Consider the following 16,023-nt stretch of genomic DNA (forward strand, 5'->3'; position numbering starts at 1 on the left):
GAAAAAACAGAGATGAAACAAATGTGGGAATAAATTGCACAAGAGAATAGTCTTAGCAAAAAAATTGTACAGCTTTAGTTTGAAAATGCTTTCCCACTGAGAAATTGGATCATATGAATGTTCAGACTGCTTGTGTTTTTCAAGTTTATATTCAAAGTCACGAGGAATCATTTGGGTAAGTTTACATCTTGCCTGCAAACAAAATGGAGTGTTGAAATCATTGGAAGAAATATAACAATTAGCAGCAAATGAGCCAGATAGTACAGACATTCTTAAAACTAATATGTTGGACACATACTATCCGAAAAGGAGTTAACATCTGGAGCAGCTATGTCTGTATGAAGTACTTCAACATTAGAGCTTCAAAAGAAATGTTAAAGAGACTTTAAAAGAAGGAAAGTTTGCTGTAGTTGGATGTCATGGTTGTTTAGTAAAACATGCAAAAGGGTAATCTTATAAACCACAAGAAACTTAGTTGTGAAACTCCAGATAAGCGAGAATTTTACTATTTAGCACTTCTACAGCTGTTTAAACCATGGCGTAGCGAACGTGAATTACTTGGAGAGTTTGACTGCTACGAAGATTCTTTTAATGCTTGTAAAGATAGCATTCGATGTCCAAGTTTCCCTACATATTTAAAAATGTTGAATGATGAAGTTGAACAGGAAAAGACTATTATAGCTGAAATAGCTCATGAAAGTTCTCAAGATAGTCAAAGTAGTGGTCCATGTAGTCAAGATCCTCTTGGACAACTAATGCTGGAAAATGAAGCAGCGATTGCTATGCATGAAGGCGAAATTGCAATGCAACAAGCACACGAGGAGAATATAACATTGGAAATGTTAGAAGAACAAGTAAATGTTGAACAGAAAGAAATGTATGAACAAGTGAGAGAACGGATAGAACATTTGCATGAAAAAAAAGAATGTCTGTGTTCATCTTTTAAACCTCTTCTGATGTACATCAGTTGTCAAGCTGGGACAGGTTAAAGTTTTTAAATTAAAGTTTTGAACAGTTATCTTCAAAAAACTACTGGTTCACATTTATGTTGTGTGGTAACAGCTCAACTGGATTAGCTGCACACAATGTTAAAGGAGTTACTTTGCATAGATTATTGATGCTACCAGGGGAGCATGATAATAAATTACAATATCAGAAGTTGTTTGGATAAGCTTCTTATGAAGTGTCAAGAGTGCTGAAGAAAATGAAACTTTTAATTATTGATGAGGTGAGCATGGTCTCAAACTTAATGCTTGCTTTTGTACACTTAAGAATGCAACAGGTATTAAAAACAGATTATGACGTTCTCTTTGGGGGAAAACATTTAAATGTATTTGGAGATCTGCTACAACTAACCCCTGTAAATGGAGAACTAGTGTTTAAAACTCTTCAGCATGAAGACACTATGAAATCTTCGGGAAGTATTGGAAATGTGAATCTGTGGTTACATTTTGAATAGAAAGAACTCACTCAGAATATGCGACAATCAAGAGATGAAGATTATGGAAATATTCTAAAAGATGTAAGAATTGGTGTTCTAAGCAAACATGGTAAACAAGCTTTTCAAAGTCGTCTACTAAAGAACTTGTTTACAAATGAAAACACACCAGCAGAAGTAATGTACAAGAAAATGAAAGAAAAAAAGTCTATAGTTTGCTTAATGCCTACAGTGGAAGAGTGTTACACCTTTAATAGAGAGCTTATGAAATTGGAAAATCAAGAAATAGTTCACATTGAAGCTATTGATAAAATAGAGCATCAAGGAATAACAATTGTTCTTTCAGAAAAACTACAGACTAAATTGGATTCTTTGGAAAAGTCTGTATCAAAAACTACAGGCTTAGAATTTTTTTTAGATGTATGTTTAAACTGTCAGGTCATTTTGAAGCATGATCTGAATGTAGAAGACGGTTTAGTGAATGGAGCAATGGGGAAAGTTGTTGATTTTGTGCAATATCAAAATAGAAATCGAATTGAATTTTTAAAAGTTAAATTTGATCAGATTGCAGAGGTAACTCAGATTGCACGTTCTGCCACACGTTTTCTGCTTGTAAAAGACTTGTATGTTCGTAGAAAACAGTTTCCCTTCTGTTTAGCATATGCAATAACTATTCACAAATCACAAGGTTTAAGTGTAGATAATGCTTTGGTAAATGTTGGGAAAACTGTGTTAAAGAGGGAATGGTATATGTTGCATTTTCTCGAGTTAGAACGTTGTCTGGTTTTTATTCAATTGATTTGATGAGAACAAGGTTAGTACTGATGTTAATTGTGTAAGAGAATATAATCGTTTGAGAGGGCTTTATGCTCCCCATTTAGGTGAATATCCTATTTATGATAAACGTGTTGTGTTTTCAAAATGCAAATATGTTGAAGAGTTAACTATGGTTGAAAAGCAGAAAGAACATCAACAGAATAGAAAAGATGTAAAGAAGCAGAAAATACAAACAAGTGATGATGTTGTTGGATACCAATTAGAAAATGCTTCTGGTGTCAACTGCTATGGTAATATCATTCTAAATGTTATATTTTATCTTGAAGATGTTTGTGGTGAAATTATGGAAAGTCAGGAAAAAACTTTATGTTCTGCACTCTACACTTTATTTCAAGAATTGAGAACTGATAGAAGTAAGATTCATTCTGCTTCTGGTATTCGCCAACTGTTGGATACATGTAATGGATCTTTAACGTTCAGTGCTAATACACAGCAAGATGCACAAGAATTTCTGACAGTTATGCTTGGAGTACTAGAAGATGAAGGAATTCAGATTGAGAGTTTATTTGGACTCAGTTACAAATGGGAACATAAATGAGAAGATTGTTCGTTAACTTCAAGCACTATAGTTGACAGAGAATGATTTTTATATTTAACAATACCTGACTGCAAATCTGTACCATTTTCCAAATTAGTAAAAGAAGCTGATCATGAGATGATGTGTTCTCGTTGTAAATCAAGAATGCTATGTGCATTATGCCTACAAAGATATGGAAAATATTTGATTAAAATGCTGCAACGCTGTCAACCAAATGGAAGAAAAGTAGAAAACAAAATTAAAAATGTTGTTGCTAATCAAGTATCTATTTCTGGAAGAACTTTTGCAACAGTTGCTATTGTTTTCCATGCTGGAAGTACTACTACAAGTGGACATTATACAGTTTATTTAAAGTGTAATAATGGTTGGAGTCACTGTAATGATACACACTTAGAACTGAAACCGAGATTGCCTTATGAATTACCCAACTCATACTTAATTTTTCTGAAACAAAGATTTTAGATACACTTTTCGGCTTTAATGGAAAGGTGTATAGATCTTTAAGGAATTTATACTGGATGCTTTCAAAGTGAAATTTTTGATACATTAGCTGGCGTATTGGGAAAATGTGCAGAGAAACTACGTAAGATCTTTAAGGAATTCATACTGGATGCTGTCAAAGTGAAATTTTTGATACATAATCTGGTGTATTGGGAAAATTGTACAGAGAAACTACGTAAGATCTTTAAGGAATTCATACTGGATGCTTTCAAAGCGAAGTTTTTGATATATTATCTGGTGTATTGGGAAAATGTGCAGAGAAACTACGTAAGATCTTGAAGGAATTCATACTGGATGCTTTCAAAGCAAAATTTTTGATACATTATCTGGCGTATTGGGTAAATTTGCAGACAATCTATGAAGTAAAGGTAAGCTTTGAACATTTGAAGAACTATTGGATGTGTTATTTGTGTTGATTTTGTATTATATTTGAGAGAATTAGGGTTTTTATTTTTTTAACAATCGAGTTCATTGGTTTTATTTTTTCCTGCTGTTTATGATGAAACTACACTGGCATCACTGTGAATAGTGAAGTTAAGTAGTAGCTGATGACAGCAAAAAAAGGGAGAAAAATTGTTAACTGAATGTTAAATTGTTTTGTATTATTTAAAAACTCATTGTAATTTGTGAAATGTATTACGTGACATAGTACTTTTGCAGTTTATTTTATGCTTATTGCTAGTAGGGTGTGTCACCAGTCCTGAGGCGGAAGCCGGGACTCGAGATTCCCATTTTTTAGAACTTTGCTGGTATTTTGCTGCTGTAAATACTTTACTGAGCGTGTGTGTTTTAATTGTGATTTTAATACTTTTAATCGCGCATTTGCACAACCCAGGCTCGAACCTGTGAGATCGTCCTTTCCGTTCCCGCCATTCAGTGTGAGGAAAACGAGCTGGGCGAGCAGTCTAGTGCTCCGCCCCGCCCCCCGCCTGCATAAAATGACTCCCTGGCCCAGGAAACGCAGCGGACGAGCGCAGCGGGCGCGCCGCCGGTGTGCCGAAGGTGCGCCAAAGGCAAGCCCGTCTGCGCTCGTCCGCGCCGAGCCCGCGCCCATAGGCAGAACCCCTGTCCGGCTAATTAAAAACTCTTCATCAATGCTTGTCTACAACCGCGCCACCTTATTGATGATTGGCCGTAACATTGACACAAAATATTGCCCTACTAGAGCCATGGAGGATGTCCTCCCGCTCTTCCCCCATCAATGCTCTAACTGTAAGCAGACCCTCCCCGAGTTACTCTGGCAATCTTTGCCTATCCTCAAGGTTCCACACGATACTATAGCGACAAATGAACTGCCCTCCTTGAAATGCATGCTACTCAATGCCAGATCTCTGGTAAAACACAGTACTGAACTGGCGGAGCTTATCCTTGACTCCAAGGTCATGATCGCCTTCATAACTGAGTCCTGGACAGACGCTGCATCAGGCCCAGACATTGTCATCGCTACTCCCCCAAACTATGTTTGTCTTACACGGAACAGAGAAACAAAGAAAGGTGGTGGTCTGGCCATTATTTATCATAAATCCCTTAGAGGGATAGTACAGCCAGACGTAACTGACCTAGACGAAGCGCTCATTTTCAATTTTATCCTCTCTGATCATCAGACTCTTAGAGGCTGCCTAATCTACAGGCCCCCTGTGGCCAAAGCACCTTTTCTCTCAGCTTTGAGTAGCCTGTTAGAAGAAGCTATTTGTGCCAGCTCCTTCACACTACTTGGAGATTTTAATTTTCATCTGGAGCATTGTAGGGACCCGGACACTCAAGAACTCCTAGAACTGCTACAGGGAGTAGAACTGAAACAACTAGTCCGAGGTCCGACTCATAAAGCAGGGCATACTCTTGATGGCATCTTTTCCAATATTCCTAACCTAGAGGTTACGTCTGTTCAACCGATCTCCTGGTCGGATCATGCTGCTGTTTATTTTAACATAAGCCTTACCCCCCCCCCTAGACTAAACAAAGCTAAATCTGCCCCTAAAATATTGAGGAAATGGAAAAACATAGAAGGCAAGACTTTAGAGGATCTTTTGAAAGCCTCTATAAAGCCCCCTACAATTGACATAGAGGAAGCAGCCACAGACTACACGAGCTGGCTGGAGGCTGCCTGTATGCAACTTGCCCCCCCATCTATTATACATTCCACTCGGACAAGCCCCTCTGCCCCTTGGTTCTCTGAACAAGTCAGAGTCCATAAAACCCGCTGCAAAAAACTAGAAAGACTATGGCGAAAAAATTACAAGGTAGAGGATAAAAAACGGCTTAACGCAGAGTTGAGAGCATACAAGGAGACAATTTGCATGGCTAAATGTGAGTTCTTTTCCAAACGGATCAAGGAAGCGATAAACTCCCCTAAGGAATTATTCTACACAATCTCCTCCCTGGCAGCCCCCAAATCAGTAGAAATACCTCCTAGTCGCCAACTGTGCGAAGATCTAGCCAAATTCTTCCTAAATAAAGTAGAGAAGATTTTCTATCCTTTGAACAATGAAAATAGGATTAATGCCTCAGACTCACTCACTCCAGATATGTATCAGGAGCCCAATAGTAAATTGGACATATTAGAGAACTTCTCACCCATTAGCGAGGAAGAGGTATTCAAAGGACTTATGAGAATAAAATCAGGCTCCCCACATGACCCCTGCCCAACCGCAATTGCCAAACTAGCTCCCTCCACCATCGCCTCGGGTCTTACCCCCCTGTTCAATAACATGCTGGACAGGGGAGAATTTCCCCTACGCTGGAAACAGGCCTCTATCCTACCCCTCCTAAAAAAAGACAATTTAGATCCCACAGATTTAAATAATTTTTGACCCATTGCCCGACTACCCCTCCCAGCCAAAATCATGGAGGGCTTACTAAATAGCCAGCTCAGTTCCTTCCTGAGATCAGGAGAGAGACTGGACTCTTCACAGCATGGATTCAGGGCTGGACACAGCACTGAATTGGCCTTGATCAAATCAGCTGAAGATATCAGAAGGGTGCTGGACATGGGGGGTAGAGCCGCCCTGATCCTGCTGGACCTATCCGCGGCCTTCGATACGGTCCACCATAACATCTTGGTGGACCGTCTGAGGGCCAGTGGGATTCGGGGAAAGGCCCTTGACATCTTGCAGGCCTTTTTATCCGGCAGGACGCAGTTGGTGGCCTTGGGGGACTTCGAATCCGAGCCTTTTGTGCTCCCCTGCGGAGTCCCCCAGGGGTCTACCCTGAGCCCGACTCTTTTTAATGCCTACGTCTCGACATTGGCACCAGTGATCAGATCCTTTGGATTTAATCTCACATCCTACGCGGACGACACTCAGATTGTGGTGTCACTGCGTCAGGGAGAATTGGATAGAACAGCAGATAGGTTCAGATGCTGCATGCTGGAGGTGAGCAAATGGATGTCAGGAAACTGCCTGAAGCTTAATTCGGCTAAAACAGAGGTGCTACTGTTTGGTTCACTTGAGAATTTCTGGTCCCCTCGCTGGTGGCCAGAAGAAATGGGGGCTCCCCCTGCTCCGGTTTCGAAGGTAAAAAATGTAGGGGTCCTGATGGATGACTCTCTCTCCTTCAGGCCACATATCAACGCACTGGCCTCGACCACCCATTATGCTCTCAAAACCATACGGAAAGTCCTGCCCTTTCTCCCAGTAGAACACAAGAAGACAGTAGTGACCAGTCTGGTGCTGTCCCGGCTGGATTATTGTAATGGTCTGCTGCTGAATGCTCAGCAGGGACTCTTGAACAAACTTCAAATCCTGCAGAATGCAGCAGCACGCCTGATTACAGGCACCCCCAAGTTCTCCTCAGTAGCCCAGGACCTTGTAAAATTACACTGGCTGCCTGTTAGGAAAAGAATCGCCTTTAAGTCACTCTGCGTGATTTTTAAGGCTCTGCACGGCCTAGCCCCCCAGTGTATGACCTCTCTTTTCCTATGGTACAAACCTGCCCGAGCTCTAAGATCTGCCGAACAGGGCCTGGCAGTAGTCCCCAGAGTTAGGAAAGTTTGTTGGGGAGGCAGAAGTCTCTCCCTGGGAGCCGCTAAGGCATGGAACTCGCTGCCTTCCAACCTTAGACAGATCCCCGACTTGCTCACATTCAGAAGGGCCCTTAAAACCTGGCTTTTCTCACACTAACTCTCTTTCCCACGCCTCCTAGTGATCATTCAGCGCCAGGACACCTCCGGGTAACAGTGCGCTTTAAAAATGCCCAAAATAAATAAAATAAATAAATAAATAAATGAAAAGTTAGAAAAAATAGTATTAATGACAAATACATAATAGTAGTTCAATATTTAAAAAACCTTTGAAATTCATTGAAAAAAACATAGGTTTCCGAGACGTTATGCTTAGAAATTAGCTTTTAAGAAACCTTCGAAATTCACTGACAAAACCATAGGTTTCAGGCATGTTATAGTTAGAAATTAGCATTTAAAAACCCTTAGGAATTCACTGAAAAAACCATAGGTTTCAGGGACGTTATAGTTAGGAATTAGCATTTAAAAAAACCTTAGAAATTCACTGAAAAAACCATAGGTTTCAGGGACGTTATAGTTAGTTCGACATTTGACTTATATAAAACCAGAGAAATTCGCCTGTTATAGTTAGTTGAGCTAACTATAACTCGTGCCCCCGCAATGCACTGCTGATGATGTCACATATTACATCACTCATGAAATGGTCAGTGACATCACTGATGACATCTCAAATGACATCACTGATTACATCACTGATGACATCATCCACGTGAAAATCAGATGTACCTGATCAGACCCTAATATAACACTTGATACACCCAGTCTAAAATACAGACTATAATTTTCAAAACCGTGAACACACCAATACCAGTTAGTGCATATCCACTCTCTAATTTGTAGGTCTACACACATTCATTCATTCATCTATACACTCACTCATACATACAGTCAGCCATCAATACAGCATTATCATATCCAGTCACATATCTATACAGACACTCACACACTACCTCTCATTCTTAGAGTTATTCACACACCTAGTCAGTAATGGAAATAATCAATAACTCTTTCATTTACTCACCTGTACAGTTATACACAAACCACATAACATATTTAAACATATACTAACAAATACTTACACTCTAATACAAAAACTAATACAAGGACACACTGATCCATAAAGGCACTCTCACAATCACTCATTCTCACATATAGTCATTTATATAGTCCAACACTCATATATACTGCCTTTCACATATGGAGTTACTCACATGTACCACTGAGGCATCCATTCACTCACCGAGACACTCATACACACACTCACTCAGCCATACAGACCTTCACAGATACAGACTTGAACACATATACCTAGTGAATTACCCACTCACACATCTATGCAGAGAGTCATATCCCCCACCCACCCACTCAGACACTTAGGTACTCATACAGGTACTCAGACAAGCAATGAATAGCTCAAATAGATCCTCATTTAGTTGCTAACCAAACCATGGAACTGCTTACTCACCAACTAACAACCTAAACTGCATGAATGTCTATATCAGTCGCTAACACATACATTAAGCAAGACACAATTATTTAGTCACTTATACAGTTAGTCACACACCTACTTAATCATCCATCCTGAGTCTTATACACTCCACTCATTCATTCTTCAATACACCTTGGCATATATATATTTATAAAACAGATGTAAACTTTATAGAAACACACATTCACTGGATGATGTCATCAGAGATGTCATTTGAGATGTCATCATTGGTGTCATCAGTGATGTCACTGACCATGTCATGAATGATGTAATATGTAATGTCATCAGCAGTGCATTGCAGGAGCACAAGTTATAGTTAGCTGAACTAACTATAACGAAGGAATCCGCGTAGCATGTGCGATGGGTGCCTATTGTCGTGCGCGTATGCTATGCGACCGGTACGCGACTCAAGGGGCATACGCAACACATGTATTAATTTACATGATGCTCGCACGCTTGCGTGTGAAATGCCCCGTGGGTAGTGGTCCCCGGGGCTGTGGGGGGGCCGTGAGCCCCCCGCATATATTTTAAAGAACCCCCGGGGGTGCCGTTCCCAGGGCTTGCGGGGGGCTTTGAGCCCCCCCACCCATTAATATTGAAGCCCCGGGGGGTGGCGGTACATAATTTTATAAATTTTATAAAGCCCCGGGGGTGGCGGTCCCCGGGGCTGGGGGGCCCCTCTGGGCCCCCCATTCACATAATAATATTGCCCCCGGGACTTGGCCCCTCGGTGGCTAATTACCAACGAAACGCGCTTCGTTTTTTTTTTTTTTAATCATCAGGATCCGCGCATCTTTCTGATTAAAAAAAAAAATGTTGGAGGCCCAGGGTATCCTTGTGGGACACCCTAAGTAGGCCTAGGGGGTCAGGGTGTTTCTACCCTGACCCCTTTTTGCATTTTGCACACTTATTTCAAGGATTTCTTGTGCCTCGGTTCTACTGAGGCACAAAATGGCTGCCAACACTTCCTGGTTTGGAGTGTTGACAGCAAGTTGACAGCCCGATGCAGCTCGTGATCGGGAGGGTGCGCGCAGGGTGCACTCAGGGTGTGCGGATCCACCGCGCCCATAGATATATATGTGATTTTAGTTTTGATTTTCTCAGGAATTACTGAATGGATATACACCATTTAACCAAAAGGCACGACTCTGAACCAAGTGACTAAAGGTTCCTATGGAAAATTGCATGGGGAAAGCAAGTTTCATAGGAAATCCGCAACATTCTATTCCCAATAACATTGGCGCCCATTTACGAATCTTCGCGAAATTTTCAAAACTTTTGGCCAGCTCCTGTCCGCTCCTATCCTGAAAGTTTCGAGATGATTCGTGTAGTGGGGGCTGAGAAAGAAGGGGGGTCCCAAAACGTGTTTTCCCCATGCAGTTTCCCATAGGACCTTTAGCCGCAGCTATAGCCCGAACTGCTGAACGGAATTACACCAAATTTGGCAGAAAGGTAGTCCTCAGTTCAGAATCCTGCCTTTTGCTTAAATGGTGTACATCCGTTCAGTTGTTCCTGAGACAATCAAAAGTAAAATCACATATATATCTGGGCAGAGCCTAACCACACATCTCATCGTGAGATCTGATTTGCTGTCAGCACTTCATCCAAGAAGTGTTGGCAGCCATCTTGGGACCAATATACATGATACCACCTCATCAAAAAGCATTACAGTTAATAGAAGGTTTTCATACTGATAGTACCATACTCATTTTAGGAATTGTGGTGTGTTTTAAGGTGATTTTACCATGTGAAAAAGACTTCTGCTGGGATATCATGAATCATGTTTGAGAGAAAACTATTTTCTCATGCTTTTCCCACAGAGGTTTGGAAGGTGATCTGTAAGCTAAACTGAGAGTATATTTTCTGTAAATTCACATTATCTTTCACAGTCATGTGAGAATGAAGTCTAACATTCTCAGTAAAACATGTACATCCAACAGAGACTGTCAGTTGATTCCTTTGTGTTCTACTTATGATAAACGTATGGCACAGTGGAAGCCATCTTGATTGGAACTCTTAAAACATTTAATTTAAAAAGGAACAAAATGAGGGGGTTCATTTTGCCATAGAAAGGATGATTAGTGCTGCAGAAAGAAAAATTAGGGCACATTTTGAGTGACTTCTCAAATCCTCTTCTATTCCATTAAAGAATTCTGACATGCAGACTGAAACATGCACTTTCAATACCAGCAGCAGACTTCCCTGGTGAGCAGTACCTTTACTACAGTGATCTAATGAGCAACTAGAGTGCTAACATTCTGAATTTATGGCAAATGTGTGCCTTCTTGATGGAAACACATTAAAAAACTGAAAGTATTCCTACTGAGGAGACTGTAGTAAATGAGGAAATTAGGAAACTTCATAACAAATAAGTCTCCCAAGATGGCCACCAGAGACAAAAGAGCCCAAATGTAGCACACATATCATCCAGATGTAGCCCAAGTATAGCCCAATGACAGAATGTCCCAGAGTGTTCTAAAGAACAACTAGAGTGCTAACAGTCTTACTTATGACAAAAGTATGGCACACCTGAAGCCATCTTGATTGGAATAAAGTGGTAACACTTAAAACATTTAATTTGCAAAGGAACAAAATGAGGGGGTTCATTTTGCCATAGAAATTATGACATGCAGACTGAAACATGCACTTTGAAAACCAGTCCAGCAGCAGACTTCCCTGGTGAGCAGTAGCTTTAATACAGTGATCTAATGAGCAACTAGAGTGCTACCATTCAGAATTTATGGCAAATGTGTGACACATCTGAATGCCTTCTTGATGGAACCAAAGTAAACAAGCATTGAAATTGCAATAGGTCTCGCCCTCGTTTAAGTTAAAGCAATTCTGTTTGTAATTAGGTGGCTTTTTAGCTTTGCTTTTATTAGTCTTTTTCAAACTTTCATGTACATAACATGCATATGCATGTATATATGTATATGTATATGTATGCATGCATTTATATTTGTATTTATATAGATATGCAGTTTATATAAATGTTTATATATGTATGTGTGTATATATATATACACATACATATATATAAATGCATATGCATATATATGTGCATATGTGTGCATGTAGAGAGAGGTAGAGAGGTAAAGGTGTAGAGGTAGAGAGGTAGAGGTAGAGAGGTAGAGGTAGAGAGGTAGAGAGTAGTAGAGAGAGAGGTAGAGAGAGGTAGAGAGGTAGAGAGTAGAGGATGAGTAATAGACAGTAGAGAGTGAGTAGTAGAGAGTTGTAGAGAGTAGTAGAGAGAGTAGCAGAGAGTGAGTAGTAGAGAGTAGTAGAGTGAGTAGTAGAGAGTGAGTAGTAGAGAGTGAGTAGTAGAGAGTAGAAGAGTGAGTAGTAGAGAGTGAGTAGTAGAGAGTAGTAGACAGTGAGTAGTAGAGAGTAGTAGAGAGTGGGTAGTAGAGAGTAAGTAGTAGAGAGTAGTAGAGAGTAGTAGAGAGTGAGTAGTAGAGTAGTAGAGAGTAGTAGAGAGTGAGTAGTAAAGAGCAGTAGAGAGTGAGTAGTAGAGAGTGAGTAGTAGAGATTGAGTAGCAGAGAGAGAGTAGTAGAGATTAGTAGAGAGTGAGTAGTAGAGTGAGTAGTAGAGAGTAGTAGAGAGAGAGTAGTAGTGAGTGAGTAGTAGAGAGTAGTAGAGAGTGAGTAGTAGAGAGTGAGCAGTAGATAGTGAGTAGTAGAGAGTAGTAGAGAGTAGTAGAAAGAGAGTAGTAGAGAGTGAGTAGTAGAGAGTGAGTAGTAGAGAGTAGTAGAGAGTGAGTAGTAGAGAGTAGTAGAGTGTGAGTAGTAGAGAGAGAGTAGTAGAGAGAGAGTAGTAGGGAGTAGTAGAGAGTGAGTAGTAGAGTGAGTAGTAGAGAGTAGTAGAGAGCGAGTAGTAGAGAGCAAGTAGTAGAGAGTGTGTAGTAGAGAGTGAGTAGTAGAGAGAAGTAGAGTGAGTAGTAGAGAGAGTAGTAGAGAGTGAGTAGTAGAGAGAGTAGTAGAGTAGTAGAGAGTGAGTAGTAGAGTGAGTAGTAGAGAGTAGTAGAGAGCGAGTAGTAGATTGTGAGTAGTGGAGAGTGAGTAGTAGTGAGGAGTAGAGAGTGAGTACTAGAGATAGAGTAGTAGAGAGTGAGTAGTAGAGAGTGGTAGAGTGAGAAGTAGAGAGTGAGTAGTAGGGAGAGAGTAGTAGAGAGTAGTAAAGATTGAGTAGTAGAGTAGTAGAGAGTGAGTGGTAGAGAGTAGTAGAGAGTAGTGGAGTGAGTAGTAGAGAGTGGTAGAGAATGAGTAGTAGAGAGAGTAGAAGAGAGAGAGTAGTAGGGAGTAGTAGAGTAGTAGAGAGTGAGTAGTAGAGAGTGAGTAGTAGAGTGAGTAGTAGGGAGTAGTAGAGAGTGAGTAGTAGAGTGAGTAGTAGAGAGCGAGTAGTAGAGAGCAAGTAGTAGAGAGTGTGTAGTAGAGAGTGAGTAGTAGAGAGTAGTAGAGAGTGAGTAGTAGAGAGAGTAGTAGAGAGTAGTAGAGTAGTAGAGAGTGAGTAGTAGAGTGAGTAGTAGAGAGTAGTAGAGAGCGAGTAGTAGATTGTGAGTAGTGTAGAGTGAGTAGTAGAGAGTAGTTGAGAGTGAGTACTTGAGAGTGAGTAGCAGAGAGTGAGTAGTAGAGAGAGAGTAGTATAGAGTGAGTAGTAGAGAGTAGTAGAGTGAGTAGTAGAGAGAAAGTAGTAGAGAGTGAGTAGTAGAGTAGTAGAGAGTGAGTGGTAGAGAGTAGTAGAGTGAATAGTAGAGAGTAGTAGAGAGTGAGTAGTAGAGAGTAGTAGAGAGCGAGTAGTAGATTGTGAGTAGTGGAGAGTGAGTAGTAGAGAGTAGTTGAGAGTGAGTACTTGAGAGTGAGTAGCAGAGAGTGAGTAGTAGAGAGAGAGTAGTAGAGAGTGAGTAGTAGAGAGTAGTAGAGTGAGTAGTAGAGAGAAAGTAGTAGAGAGTAGTAGAGAGTGAGTAGTAGAGTAGTAGAGAGTGAGTGGTAGAGAGTAGTAGAGAGTAGTAGAGTGAATAGTAGAGAGTAGTAGAGAGTGAGTAGTAGAGAGTAGTATTGAGTGAGTAGTAGTAAATAGTAAGTAGTAGAGAGAGTAGTAGAGAGTAGTAGAGTAGTAGAGAGTGAGTAGTAGAGAGTGAGTAGTAGAGAGTAGTAGAGAGCGAGTAGTAGAGAGTGAGTAGTGGAGAGTGAGTAGTAGAGAGTAGTAGAGAGCAAGTAGAGAGTGGGTAGTAGAGCGTGAGTAGTAGAGAGTGAGTAGTAGAGAGAGAGTAGTAGAGAGTGAGTAGTACAGAGTGAGTAATAGAGAGTGAGTAGTAGAGAGTAGTAGAATGAGTAGTAGAGAGGGAGTAGTGGAGAGAGAGTAGTGGAGAGTAGTGGAGAATGAGTAGTAGAGTAGTAGAGAGGGAATGGTAGAGAGTAGGAGAGAGTAGTAGAGTGAGTAGTAGAGAGTAGTAGAGAGTGAGTAGTAGAGAGTAGTAGTAGAGAGTGGTAGAGAGTAGTAGAGAGTGAGTAGTAGAGAGTGAGTAGTAGAGAGTAGTAGCAAGTGAGTAGTAGAGAGTGAGTAGTTTAATTTAAAAGGAACACAATGAGGGGGTTCATTTTGCCATAGAAATTATGATTAGTGCTGAAAAAAGAAAAATTAGGGCACATTTTGAGTGACTTCTCAAGTCCTCTACTATTTCATTAAAAAATTCTGCCATGGAGACTGAAACATGCACTTTCAAAACCAGCAGCAGACTTCCCTGGTGAGCAGTAGCTTTACAACAGTGATCTACTAAGCAACTAGAGTGCTAACATTCCAAATTTATGGAAAATGTGTGACACATCTCAATGCCTTCTTGATGGAATCAAAGTAAAAAACCTGAAAATATTTCCTACTGAGGAGACTGTAGTAAATGAGGAAATTAGGAAACTTCAAAACAAATAAGTCTCCCAAGATAGCCACCGAAGACAAAAGAGCCCAAATGTAGCATAAATATCACCCAGATGTAGCCCAAGTATAGCCCAATGACAGAATGTCCCAGAGTGTTCTAAAGAACAACTAGAGCGCTAACAGTCTTACTTATGATAAAAGTATGGCACACCTGAAGCCATCTTGATTGGAATAAAGTGGTAACAATTAAAACATTTAATTTGCAAAGGAACAAAATGAGGGGGTTCATTTTGCCATAGAAATTATGATTAGTGCTGCAGAAAGAACAATTAGGGCACATGTTGACTTCTCAAATCCTCTTCTATTTCATTAAAAAATTCTGACATGCAGACTGAAACATGCACTTTAAATACCAGCAGCAGACTTCCCTGGTGAGCAGTACCTTTACTACAGTGATCTAATGAGCAACTAGAGTGCTGCCATTCAGAATGTATGGCAAATGTGTGACACATCTGAATACCTTCTTGATGTTATCAAAGTAAAAAACTGAAAGCATTTCCTACTGAGGAGACTGCAGTAAATGAGGAAATTAGGAAACTTCATAACAAATAAATCTCCCAAGATGGCCACCAGAGACAAAAAAGCCAAAATGTAGCACAAATATCACCCAGATGTAGCCCACATGTAGCCCAATGACAGAAGGGTGCAAAACACTTATAATTTTTGAGTTTTTGCAGTTGTATATAGTGTAGACTTGCCAGGTTTTAGAGTGCTTTACATGAGCATTGGTTACATCACCCAAGAACAAATTCATTTTGGTTGTAGACATGGGGAGATTAAGTGATTTGACCAGAATCACAGAATGTCGAGCTGAAGCAGAAACTCCAACCTGGTTCCCCAGTTGCAAAGTCTGCAGCTCTGGAAGTAACACCACATCCTCTCCCCTAAGTGCAACATTTAATCAAGTGGTCATCTGGATAAAAAAACATAAAGATACAAATAATTTAAAAGTGCTTTGTCGCTATTTGAAAACTCAGAAAATATGTCCTCATTTTAGTTTTTTAGAGCACTAACCATAATTTTGATGCAAATAAGACCCTCTCATATATGTAATTTCTAAAGGAAATTCTCTAGGTATTACAGTTTTGATTACATCAAGATGACGTCAGGCGTTCCACACTTTTGTAATAAATATAGAATGTTAGCAATCTAGTTGTTCATTAGGATACTGTTGAGAGGCAGAGGAAAGGGGCAGGGACTCTGAAAATTGAAGGCAGGTAGGATGGTGCAGAAGCAACAATTTGACCACACTGGGCAGGCAGGAAGGGCA

Source organism: Triturus cristatus, chromosome 2_2 (assembly GCF_964204655.1).
Source record: "Triturus cristatus chromosome 2_2, aTriCri1.1, whole genome shotgun sequence".
Lineage (NCBI taxonomy): Eukaryota > Metazoa > Chordata > Amphibia > Caudata > Salamandridae > Triturus > Triturus cristatus.